The sequence below is a fragment of the Cyprinus carpio genome, chromosome A18 (genome assembly GCF_018340385.1).
Source record: "Cyprinus carpio isolate SPL01 chromosome A18, ASM1834038v1, whole genome shotgun sequence".
NCBI classification, from domain to species: Eukaryota; Metazoa; Chordata; class Actinopteri; order Cypriniformes; family Cyprinidae; genus Cyprinus; species Cyprinus carpio.
In genome coordinates, this window is record NC_056589.1 from 5,579,458 (window position 1) to 5,593,011 (window position 13,554).

At 36.9% G+C, this 13,554-nt stretch overlaps 1 protein-coding gene across 6 annotated transcripts in view; it reads right to left on the reverse strand.

The window, feature by feature from the left end:
- LOC109084089 (LARGE xylosyl- and glucuronyltransferase 2-like) overlaps positions 1-13,554 on the reverse strand; it is a 105,611-nt gene that overhangs the window by 23,016 nt on the left and 69,041 nt on the right. For 2 of the 6 annotated variants that reach the window (XM_042774866.1, XM_042774865.1), the window contains exon 1: positions 3,323-4,004. The exons of the other annotated variants lie outside the window; for them this stretch is intronic. The gene's annotated coding sequence lies outside the window, so the exon portion shown is untranslated. Of the gene's footprint in view, positions 1-3,322; positions 4,005-13,554 lie in introns of those variants that run through there. 6 annotated transcript variants of the gene reach the window in all.

The window sequence follows — 13,554 nt, forward strand, 5'->3', positions numbered from 1 at the left end:
TAAATTACTGACAGAAACGTAAAAAGTAGGTAGGTAGGTAGGTAGGTAGGTAGGTAGATAGATAGATAGATAGATAGATAGATAGATAGATAGATAGATAGATAGATAGATAGATAGATAGATAGATAGATAGATAGATAGATGCATTTCACACGGCTCACCAAAATTAGACAATAGAAGATTAGAAAAAGGTTTCCTGGTCTGATGAGTCTCTATTTCTGCTGCATAAAATTCATTCAGATGGTTGGGTCAGAAATGGGTGTAAACAACATGAAAGCATGGATCCACTCTGCCTTATATCTACGGTTCAGGCTGCTGGTGGTGTAATGGTGTGGGGATGTTTTCTTGGCACACTTTGGGCCCCTTAGTACCAGTTGAGCATCATTTAAACACCACAGTCTACATATTGTTGCTGGCCATGTTGTTGATGGCCACAGTGTACCCATATTGTGATGGCTTCTTCCAACACACCATGTCACAAAGCATTTGAATTGGTTCCATTTACATCTTTGACTTTACACGGGCAACCTAAACTTAAAAGTGAGCAACGACTGCAGATGATCACTCTTAATATACATAATCAGCAGATCTGTCTATAAACCCATGACCTTGGCATTAGTGCCGTGCTTAACCAGTTGAAATACAACATTAAAATAGGTGTAATCTAGTTCATAATGTAAGGACTTTAACATATAAAATATAAAATATCAACATGTATTCAGAAATATAAGACGAATGACAGTCACCGGTAGAGTGAAGTTAGCTATTTATTTGTCTCACGTAGCCAGACCTTCTGGAATCCATGGCAAGCTGACAGGTCAAACAACCAATCACAGTTCATTCCATTCAGCGTCATGTTTCAGGGCGTGAAAAGTCACCACAATAACAGACCAGTGTGTAAAACTCTCAGACATATTATAAAGATTCTATGCCGCAAACTTTAAACATTTCACATACTTTTGAGAATCCAGCGTTTAGTTGATCCTGATAAGTGCTCGTCATCACAGTTGTAATTTGGCACCACAGTATCTTTGTTTCCAGGTGGAACATTAAAGAACGCGACACACACGTCTCCTGCATATCCTGTATAATTCAACCAATCCAATGATGACTTCAAAAGTCCTGAAGTGTTTCCACTTTTGTGTGCCGTATACATCAGACGTTCAGCCAATGGTCCGTGGGCTTGACGTCTGGGTCTGAGACTAGTTATTTATAAACAAAGGTTAGTTGCAATGACTGATATGATTAGTTATAAAATAGGAATTTTCTTGTGAAATTAGGTTATCAGGGTTGTGAGAGTATGGTGACTGAAATTTAACTTCAGACGATAAGACACATGACTGATTAGATCAAAATCAATGGCTAGTTTTTAAGGTAGGGTGAAATCATTGTAGAATCCTGATTTGCTGCTCAAGAAACATTTCTTATTAGTATCAATGTTGAAAACAGGTTTTGCTGCATAATATTTTATGGAAACCATTATTTTTATTATTATGATTTTTTTTTTTCAGGATTTTTTGATGAATAGAATGTTCAAGAGGAACAGCATTTATTTTAAACAAAAATCTTTTGTAATTTAATAAATGCCTTTACTGTCACTTTATAGCCTACATCAATTTAATACATCCTAGTATTAGTGAAAAATATATATATATAATCTTACAAACCTACTGTTTCAGGTTTTGTTTACTACTTGTAAGTTATCTAGAAGTCATGAATTAGTGTTATTTTTTCTTTATATTACTCAAGGACTTTGTTTGGTCAAGATATCTTATGTGTTTGTTATGACTTATCTTTTTCATAGTCTCAAGAAAACAAGCCAAAAAATAATGTTCAACCTCTATGGGCTTCAGTGTGTTTGGAAACACTCATTATTTTGGCTATTTGGAACCACTACAAACTTGAAATCTCTGTACTGTTCAAGGATGTGGCCCTTGTCTTGCAAACTAATCAGCACTGCATATTCCTCCCATCTTCAGTTCCATACTGAAAATCAATGACTCCAGTTAGAGATGTCCATTCATTTAGCCCATTCATTCATTTTTTCCACCTGCATAGAAGCAACATCAAAAGTGCCTGAAAGGAACATTGATCAACTCTGAAGGGTTCATCAGTAAACAGCTCTTTCCACAAGCTCCTTTTCATTTTAAAAAGTATCTCAACTACAAAACAATAGATGAGAGGGGGCATTTCAGATCACCTTTAGATGAACTATGCTGACTAAGTACAGAAGAAGTACATCTTAAGTGATAAAGATGAGCTTCCAGTGAAATCTAACTCTCTGAAGTTTTTTTTTTCTATTACAATCTCTGTTCTGCACAGTGAGGAAATTCAGACTGACCTCAAAGTGCTTTTTAAGTGAAACAAGGCATTGTGAATTCACATGACAAAAGTCCACACAGCTAATGATAATTAAAATGCAAATCATTAAGCCATTGTCCAAAACTTTACCATTCAAATGGTTACAGGCTAAAAGACTAGCCTGCTTACTTCACCAAGCAATCTCTCTCTCTCTCCCATTCTTTTTCTTTCAGTTTATATATTTGAATGATTTATTTATCTATCTAAATTACTACAGACTAAACTGAATATATATTTGCTAGTCAAAAAGTTTGGAATAATTCAGATTTAATTTTAAAATGTTTATGTTTTAAACCAAGTCTCTTATGCTCACCAAGGTTGCAATTGTTTGATCAAAATGCATTAAAACAGCAATATTATTTCAAAATATAACAATTAAAAATAAAATGATTTCTATTTAAATATATTTTACAATGTAATTTTATTCCCATGATGCAAAGCTAAATTTTCAGCTCCAGTCTTCAGTGTCACATAATCATTGCAATAATATTTCACAATATTTTTGATTTAAAAAAATAAATTAAAAAAATGCAGCCTTGGTGAACACAATGGGACTTTCAAAAACATAAAAATTGCAATTATTCCAAACGTTTGACTGGTAGTATACATTATTTGTAAGATTTATCTAATAATACTGTCCCCGGCCTAAAGTACCCAACCCCCTCAGACACACAAAGAACCTCACCTCAGCAAACACCACACACCCATTAGACAGCAAACACACATACACACAGACACACACCGCTGTACTGCTGTAAAACCCAAGTATCTCTACACCACAAAAACACAGCAACTTTTACACAGCAGAGAGAAAGAAGAAAAAGTGGGACAATACCTCACGCCACAATAGAAGACAGACTCATATCACCAGGGAGAAAAACAGAGTAAGAAAAAGGAGCCACATACACAAAGCCTGCATTCAGAGAGCTGAAAAGGGGAGAAAGAACACACTTATCTTCACCTCTGCTCAGCGCCAAGGCCGTCTCTCCTTCTCCCTCGCTCTCTCTCTCTCTTTCTCTTCTTCTGTCCAGCAGCTTAAGTGCGCTTTGACGATAGTTTGACAGCTAAATGACGTTACAGCGCCCGACATGCATGAGATTTTGGACTGATATGAATTGCTATTGGCAAACTTTGAACTGCTCTACCTGTGTGTTGGTTCATGTATGTCTGAGAGGGAAGGAAAAAAATCTCCTCCCTCTTTCCCTCCACTTTTCTGCAAGCGTGCCACGGCAGGTTTACTTCTCACATTCAGATCAAAGCCACCTCTCAGCCTCTCTTTTGCCCTGTCATTCTCCAAATCACTCTTTACGCTCTAAAGTATATTGTAATTGCTTTTAAAGTTACTCCAATGCCGCTGACTTTGCCATGACGGAAAAACCTTCAGCCCGTCTTTGAGCCTCTGCTACACCTGATTTACTAAATGCCCTTACCTCCGCTGGCTCATTCACTCCCACTCCTCCTCAGTTCCTCCCTCTCTACTGAAAGATGACTGGCATGGACTTAAGGAGAGGGGGGGAAGGGTGTCACCTTCCAAATAACTGTTGCTGCATGACAAAAGATGGATTGTACAGGAAAGCAGGAGTCTGGAAAGCTTTGCCCCTCCACTGACCAGCAACATGATCCTGCAGCACAGATAGTCACACACATGCGCTCGCAGACGACAGCTCCAGACGACGCTATGAGTGTAATCAAGCATTCTTTTCAGACAATGAAACGGCTTGTTTTGTCATTCAGATTTCTACAGGCTCTCATTAGAAGCTTTTATCGCAGCGGATGAGCTGGAGAGTCTCTTAATGGATCTCTACAGTACACTCTGCTCAGTATCACTAAGAGATTTACTGATTCAATGATTTACACACTTCCGGTGAACTTACATTGTAAGATTCAATGACATGTGCTATCCCAAAACAACAAACTGGATAATATAAAATCAAAATGTTCCTGATTTTATTTTGCAGTCCATTAGTGTATACTTCGCATGACTTATGCCATGGTTTTAACACACTGCTCAACATATTCTTTGACCTCCACATGGGAAGTGCTGCAGATAGTGTCACAGAGGGGTGATTTACATGGATGCTAGGTTGAGCATTTACCTTTTCACAGTGAAAACATCATAGTGAAAAGAGTATTGAGGGGAAAGCATAACTATGGAGCCTCTAAGGGGACTTGGTAAAAAAAAAAATATAAATAAATAAAACCTGAGATGGGACTGAAGATTTTTATGTCAGTGCTTTTGCATTTGCAAAGAAATGGAATGGCATGTAACACTTTTAATTAAATATGAAATTTTGAAGTCGAAAGACTGAAATTGTGTATCAGAAAAAAAAAAAACAATCTTTATTTACATCATATTATCTCATATTATTTTCATAATTGCAATTTTTTTGAGTGAACGCAAAACACATTTGAAAACATGCAAATGCAATGCATTAAATTATATTTTTTCCCTCCAATCTCATATTTTTTTCCCATCACGTCACCTTAGAGGTTCTGATACTAAATACTCTAATACTAAGATATTGTTTGAGAAGAAAAACAATGAGTAAAAATCCCCTATGTGTGGAGCAGGAGCTGTTAATGCAAAGCACACAATGCATATGTTATGTGAATTGTCTGCCAATCACTGGCTGCATTTCAAGGGGTTAGTGTCAAACTTGCAAAGTTACAGCATTGTAGTTGGCACCAAATTATTCATTAAAATGTAATATAGTAAAAAATATCAGTCAATACTATTAATCAATGAACCAAACAATCAAGTCTAATTGCAACTGAGATATCACGCTGCACCACACAATTATTTATTCTTTTAACCAAATATTTGTTTAATGTAAGACTGCTTAGCAGACTATCAGAAATAGTCATTCTTCCTTGACAATAAACCTGCACCTGCTTTGCCCTGCCTCAGTTGTACTGAGGATAAGATGACAGTTAAATGAATGTTTGAATAGTTAACACCTCATGTTTTCTCCTCATTAAGGAATTAAAGGTCACTGGATAAGCCTGGGGTGCAACTTGATGGTGTGACAGTAAACTAAGACACCATGGAGGGAGATGGGACTAATCTATTACTCCAAGAGGAGTCCTGTGCATGAAGAGGAGGGGTGTGGTAAAATGAGGAGCACTGGGTTTCTCTAACAATTGTTTAAGCCACACACACACACACACACACACACACACACACACACACACACACACACACACACACACACACACACACACACACACACACACAAAACCCACAATAGCAACAGGCTTCAACTAATGAATCACTTCACCATACACAGTGGCTACTTTAAGTTCTTATTTTGGCCTTTTAGTTAAATTTAGTTTGTAAATATAGTGAGTGAACCTAATGAAAACATGCCCAGTTCATACTTCATACAAAAATCAAAAGAAGAAACTCTTTAAGTAAATGATATTATTATTATTATTTTATTTTCATTTTTATTTTATTTATTTTTTGCATTGTGACATTATTTTGATGATGACTTTGCTCAAAATTTCTCATTATCGCATTTTTTTTCTTTTCTTTTATTTTTTTATTTATATATGGGTGTAAATAAAATGGATTTCATAGGGCCTAGGGTAAATTTACTTAATTGTCATGAAAATAACAATGCAAAAATATTAGATTTTTCCATTATCTAATTCTCATTATGTGATAAAATAAGTCAATTATAGATAAATAATTTCAAATACACCATAAAAAAAAAAAAAGATTAATTTTCAGCAATCAAAATGTGATTTCTTATTGATTTATTTTAATTTTGGGATTCACAAATGGTAAGAAATAAACAGAACATGATGGAGGGAACTCAGCATTATAAATCATAAATCATGAAATGACACAAGCTGAACTTGCATCGCTTGCATGAGTGGCACCACCCAACGCGCTGGCGCATATGTGTTTACGGCTGTGACAGCTGCACATTTATAATCGTCGTGAACAAAATATCACAATCTCTGTGACGAATTCACTGAAAAATAATAGCTGTAGAAACCCACAGCTTAGCATTTAAGGACTAATCTCCGGTTTAGTCATTGTGTGAGGGATAAACACTGAATCATCTGGAGAGTTTCCTCTGTTGTCCGCTACTAAAACACTCTGCCTGACACTTGCTGTATGAATTTTCCTCACTATTTCACTTACATTCTGTTCATCAGTCTTTCTCTCTCACCGGAATACAGAAACCAGCACATTTTATGACTCATGGAGTCATGTAGGAAATGATGTTAACAATGCCAACCTGCAGTAAAAACACTCTAATCCTCCTGCCTGAGTGTGAACAAACTTATGAGGGCCGTAAGGACAAAGGGCTTTGACATGACAAAACATCAAGAAATTTAACACCTAGCCCACCACAGAGGTTTTACAAGGATCAAGAGGTCAGAAAGTCTCCAAAACAAGTAGCAGTTTGCCTCGTCTGGATTTTCAATGGCTGATAAGAACAGAATATTGCTTGAGGACCATGAGCTGTTGAGCGAATATAATCGACACTGACACATGCAAGCACACACATATAAAGCTGATGCAAAAGTGACAATTAATTTAGTCCTGACTAGTACTGGATGAGAAGCAGGAGAGCTTGTATTACGGGTTAGCAAAGTGTACTAAGTGCTGTCTTTCTTCGGTCTGCGGTCACTCCAATCTCCGGCTCCAGACAGCTTTTCTAAATAGAGTTTCATCCAGTTGCAGCGTCAGCTGCTTGCATCCCGAACGGCGACTGTATCTGAGACCTCAGACATGACTAAAATAAGACAGACAGCATCTTACCTCCGCTGAGTGAACTTAATTAGCTCGTCATACACCCACACGTCTTATTAAACTCTTAAACGAGACAAACATTCACATTAAGCCAACGGCTTCATTATAAAGAATGTCCTCTTTATGCCTGTGTCTCTAATTGTACTAATCACACTAATTAAGAAGGCCACTTTTTAAAAGGTTGACCATAGTTACCAAACTTGTTGCCATGGTGAGGGGGGAGGTATTATAAGAACTTAGCAGCTGATTGGTCAACGCAGGATTCCCACTCATTGAGTAATGAACCTTCAAGAATTGTCAATGAATTATTCAGTCATGATTACTGGATATGGATATATATATATATAATATATATATATATATATATATATATATAATATATATATATATATATATATATATGTACATATATATATATATACATTATTCAGCTGATTAATAATGACATATATATTAATGCCTGACACTATTGCCTAAAATTGTATTTGTTTCATAATTTAAGTACATTAATACTATTATTATTAATACTATTACTGTGAAGCTGCTTTAAAATGTGTATTGTATAAATCACCATATAAAAAAAAAATAATAATTTAATTGAATTGATTCTTTTCTATTATGTTTTTTTTTTTTTTTTTTTACGATATGAGTAATTTCCATACACTTTCCAAGCCTATTTCTGACCGAGGGAACCCTGCCAGGGACGGAGATGAAAATGCTAAATGTGTGCTCAGTATGACAGCTGGAGATAGTTGTTATTAGTGTATGTTTTTAGTTGATTCTTCTGAGCTTCTCACGCCCCACAAATAAAGGGTCAAAAGTCATATGTAGCTGAGGGGTGTTGAGCGTGTGAGAAATTTCTGTGGTGTAGCCATCCATTAGCTCAACATCCCTATCATTAGCTACATCTGACCTGTAACCCTTATTGCTTGAGGATAAAGAGCTCAGAAACATCCTAGTATCAATAACTTTAATCCATGCACATTAGAAAAACGTGCCTGTGGCGATATTTCAGCAAAATTATATTATGTTGCTTCCTTCATGTTTCCAGTGAATCGCACTAAAAGTATGATTCGTTTTATCGAGAAAAAAAAAGATAATGTGAATCTGGCAATGTTTTATTGTATGGTGGCAGTTCAGAAATTAAATGTGATTAAAAAGCCAACCCATGCTGGATGGATAAATGTGCCTGTGCCAATGTTTCTGCAAAACTGTATTGTGTCGCTTCTTGAATGGTTTGCAACACTGTCAATATGAAATGTCCAGTCAGTGGCATTAAATGACAGATGAATATGAATCTGGCCATTTTTATTATGCTGGTTGTTGTATTTATCGGGGGCATTTCATAAATTAAATGTCTGTTGAATGGCGGCTATAATGGCGGTTATTGCTCTTTCAAATTCAAAAATAGCATGACCTAACTGATAGTGCTAACAAAAGCAAACATGAGATAAAAACACATTTGCTGATGCAATCATGTAAATTTAGCTTGTTTTTTTCAAGCATTTGAGCTGTTTTATTGTAACTTGTGTTTCACTGGACTCGTACTCCCTTTGCATCACAAATGCAGTGCTGTACCGGGTAAGCTTTCAAGCAAGTTTACTACATCAGAAAAACCATACACATAGAGCTTTGCATGTAATGCAAACATGAAAAGTATTAGATTACATATCAAAAATGCGTTTTGAGGTCATAACATAATAATGTGCTTGGAACTATGTGAAAATAAGTCTTTATTAATCTATAATTTGCCACTTTAATCATAATTTCTGGGGAAATGAATAAAAGCTGTTGGTGTTTTACAGCCACTATTCTTCATTTCAGCTGAAAACTGCAGTGAATTGTATTTATAGATAGGTAGGGGCACCTACATTTTTGTCATATTAAGCAAGGTTCATCTCCTGACTTCATGTCCACTAGTCTCTGGCAGGGCTCCCACAGTCATGAAAAAAAAAATAAAAAATTAAATCTGATGATGTCTGAGGCAGATAGGTGTTCTCAACAGCAGCCTGGGAAAGCTATTCAAACCACCAGAACAAATAATATGACTGTGGCTGTGGAGGCTTTTGAAAGGTCTGACTCTGCAGTGCTATCACCTCGTGTCCAGGGCTGTAGCACTGCTAGACATCTGCTGTGACCTTTTGAGAATTAATCACGACCACTTACGCAGAGTATCTTTTGTTTGGCCCCAGATGGTGTGGTGCAAGATTCAATCAGACTACATAGGCTTCACAGCGAAAGTCGATCGACACGTTCACAAGCTGTTTAAAAAGTCTATTGTATAGAATGAGTTGGCAGTCTCGAAGGTCAGAGGACTTTCCATCTCATCCTGAGTAGACCTTAATCTATATTCTTATGCATTCATTTTCCACAAAGAAATGCTAAAACTGTTCCTACATAACAAAAGTGTTTTGAACCTGGGAGTTTGCGCAAGCAGCCTGGCCTTCAACTTGGTAAATAGGCAGCAGATTGTGAGTGGGGAAACGGAAGCTGCCAATATTGTTTTCGCCCAGATCTTGGGTTCACTAACTATCTATCTACTGAGACGCAAATTCTCTGGCTGCTGAGACTAACTCCTCTATTTAAATCTTCTCGATCTCACTATCCAGCCAAGGTGTCCATGGCTCCTAGTTTCATAGCCCACAAAATAGCAGGAGGCTTCATGCACTCACTTCCCCTCACAGTAAACACACCCACGTTCACGGAAGCAGCAAATGCATATCAATAACAAACACTGAGCTTATTCTGCATCTGTGACATCATTTAACCTGCCTTTCCATTATTCATAAGCCTGTTTGCACATAAAAAAATATGAATAAAAACCGAGAGGGAGTTGTCATGTCTCACACTGTCATCTCTCATTTACAAACAGCATCTCTAACTCTCTTTCACCACTACACATCAATAACACACACACACACACACACTTGTGCTCAGATGTTGAAGGATTTTACTGGATCTCACAGGAGACAGTTAGCATTATCAGGAACACTTGTTATGAAAGCTTTTTTGGATGCCATCTTGTGTTTGAGGATACATTACTGGGCATGATAGCCTACTGTTTGTTTTCTTATAAAAAAATAAAAAAATAATATACAAGGACATTTAAAATGACCAAATTCACTGGACCAAAACTTGAAACAATTTTCTTTGTAATAATAATAATAGTAATAATTGATCATTGATATGTGATATTTTTTATTTATTTTTTATTTTTTTGCATAAAACTGAAGGAAGGCCTTTCTAAGTGTACAATGTTTTTAATATTCTCTTGGAGAACCATCATTTTTAACTGCATAATTAGTCATGGCATCTACCGGACTGCCAAAGCTAACTAGCCAAACCTTGACTCAGACTATCACCCATGATGGTTGAGCTCAATTCACTATAAAGGAGTCTGAGTTCATTTGAAGCATTCACTAAATGCTTCTCAGACCCCTGCAAAGAAGCAAGTTTGAGAAATCACATTTCAGTCAAATGCTTAAAGGACTTTGTTCTTCAATTATGTGAGTGAAAGACATGGCTGAAAGCCCCATAGGTTGACCTGGTATGGCTAAGAAAGCATCTGCTTCTGTTTCCTTTTTTCATCAAACAAAGTCATTTGCATAAGACACTGCATTTGAACTTCTATAATTTGATAAGAGATGCATTTTAGGCCAACAGTGATAAATTTCATTAAATTATGATAAAGGATGAAAGCAGAAGCCTTGGCTAAATCCCTGTAGGACACTATCTGTTTTCAGAAGGTAGGGTTAACAGGGTGTCAGAAGATCATGTGGCGTTTATGATCCCTGCATGTGAGGAAATGAAGCACTTTTCCCCTATTCCTCTACCTTATAAAGGGGGCACAAAGAGTTTTTTTTTTTTTTTTTTTTTTTTTTTTTTTTTTGTGGATGAAAAGTGGGAGTGTGTTGTACTGAAGTGTGTACTCCAGGGCACTGAGAGCTTTCCATTAAGGGAGCATGAATCACAGTGCGTTCCCCTTCTCTTTACTGTCCTTCAAAACAAAGTGATCTCCAGTAGGCTCATCTGAACTAGCTAGTACAATCTCTCATTCTGTCAGAGACAGCTCTCCTCCACACCAGCACAGCCCTGAGACAGTCTTTACAGCTTGCATCTGCCATGCTTATCCAAGTTTTGCTGCCGAAGGCCTAAGCAATCCAATTCAGCGTTGGAAGTGAACACCACCAGGTATTAACACAGGGTGTACTGGCGGGAGACTGGGATAAAAGTTATTTTAACAACTAGAAATGGCTATAAAACTCCCTAAAAGAGCATATCCTGTTTTGAACCTTAAGGGCTCAGAGATTGAAGGAGATTTATTTGGTCCATTTAATGGAAGGTCTATTCTGTGGTAGAGCAAAAAGGTCTGCTGATGCACACATGAAGGTGAAAGGTCAGAGCAGGATGAAGTCCAGCTGGAATATGACATCAAAAAACTTGTGAGCTAATGTTTTTACTAAGCTTCTTAACTATTGTCATGGCTTCTCCTAGACAAAATAAAAAAAATAAACGGAGAGCAAATGAAACCCTTCTACCAAAAAATCTCATATCTGTCTCCTTAAAGACTGAACTCCACAATATTTTTAAAAATCAAATTCTTCCAAGTTATTCTTCACCAAATTATCTGAGCTATGCTAATTATATAGGTTTATACTCTTACTTTAAGTAAAAGCTGTCTAAGTTGAGTCTATTTTTATTACTTCTAACGAATTTTAGGGTTGAACCTGAAATAAAGTTGATACTTAAATTAAAAAGAGCTCTAAGTCACCTGAGCAATGTGCAGAAACATTTTCCTCAGGACAGCACAGAGTTGCATCATCTTTATACAATCTCAAGTTGCTCAAAAGCAGATATGTTCTGACCTGCTTGCATATCCAATTTTAAAGTAGTTTTTAAAACCAACAGCCCAAATTTCATTGGTGCCTAAAAATGTAATTTTGTTAAACTTTTAATAAATTGTTAAGTTGTTTAAAGTTTCATGATTTTAGTCAATTAGGCATGCTTTTTGATCACTAAAATTAAATGTAACCATTTAAATGGAATATAGAAAAAAATAATACTAAGAATAATTTTGGGGGAGGAAGAAAACTGAGGGAAAAATAAAACACAGAGTTTTTACCATATATGATCTGGGTTGTGCTATCAACAAAATCTGATAGCCTACATTATGCAAACACTGTCTCGGTTGTGACTATTTTAATTTCTGAGATATAAGACAAAGTTTATACTGGCATGAAAAATAACTGCAAGTCTCCTCAGCTATTGAAGAGCAAGCTCTGTGCACTTTCCTCTGGGAACCAGCAAGAATTTTAGCTTCACCAGCTAAGTTTTACAGTACATATAAACAACATGGTCTTTCTGGTGAAATATGTAATTTCTGGAGGTCTTTCTAGTTCCCAGAAAAAACTTGTATTGCTCAGAGGTTGATCTTCCATTACCAGCTCTAACCCACACACAACAACCTGGACCAGCATGGAATTCCATGCTGGTCTAAGCTGCATTTAACAGCAGGGATCTCTGCCCCCTCTCAGGAGCCTTTATTGTATCTCAGCCTCCTCGAAGCCAAGGGCAGCCTGTGGGTTGTGGTCTGCACAACCTCCACACACGCTAATTCTCTAGCAACCCGCCTACACACTTTAGAAACCGTCACCATCATTCGTGTTCCAGCACAAAAAGAATCACCATGTTCCTTTTGATGAATCAAACACCACATTTGTGGCAGATGAACTGTCAGCTGCTTCAAATGCATCAACGCTAAACATTTTGATATCCATTTCTTCCTGAAAGCGGATGTAACATGAACTCCAATCCAGAAGATGCTACGGCTTGACCTGACAGATCCGCTAGAGCCTGATAGCAAAGCACCCAAAAGCTATTATCAGAGATAAAACTAAATAATGCGTAACAATCAATATTTCATGAGCTCGGCTAATGCACCCTCTTAAATGGTCCAGTTGCACTGATTGTTTGTTTGTGGATATAAAAGTATATAAGTGTGCATCTCTGCCCTTTAGATGGGAAAACATAACATGTAAGTGAGTTGTTTAGGGCTTTAGCATTACAGTGATTTGTTTCCCTGACAACCACTTAAGGAAGGACGATGATGAGCTTGATTCTGGGCAAATAAACTGTGGCTTTATTTAACATTTGCTGAACTGACAAGGCATAATTTTTTTTCCCATTATTCGTAGGTGTTAAGGCCCTTTTGCATGACTCTTGTCAGAGCTTCAATACATCTCTCGACACAAACATCATGTGCCACTTTGACCTACACATGAAAAGCTTCACAGATCAAATCATGCTGTGCTGCTGAGTAAGATGTGTGGACACAAAAACTTGAACACAGGCCACAAAAACAGTAAACATATTAGAGTTTAGAAAAGAGAAAAGGCTTACCGATTGCTCTGAAAGATCGCAGAAAG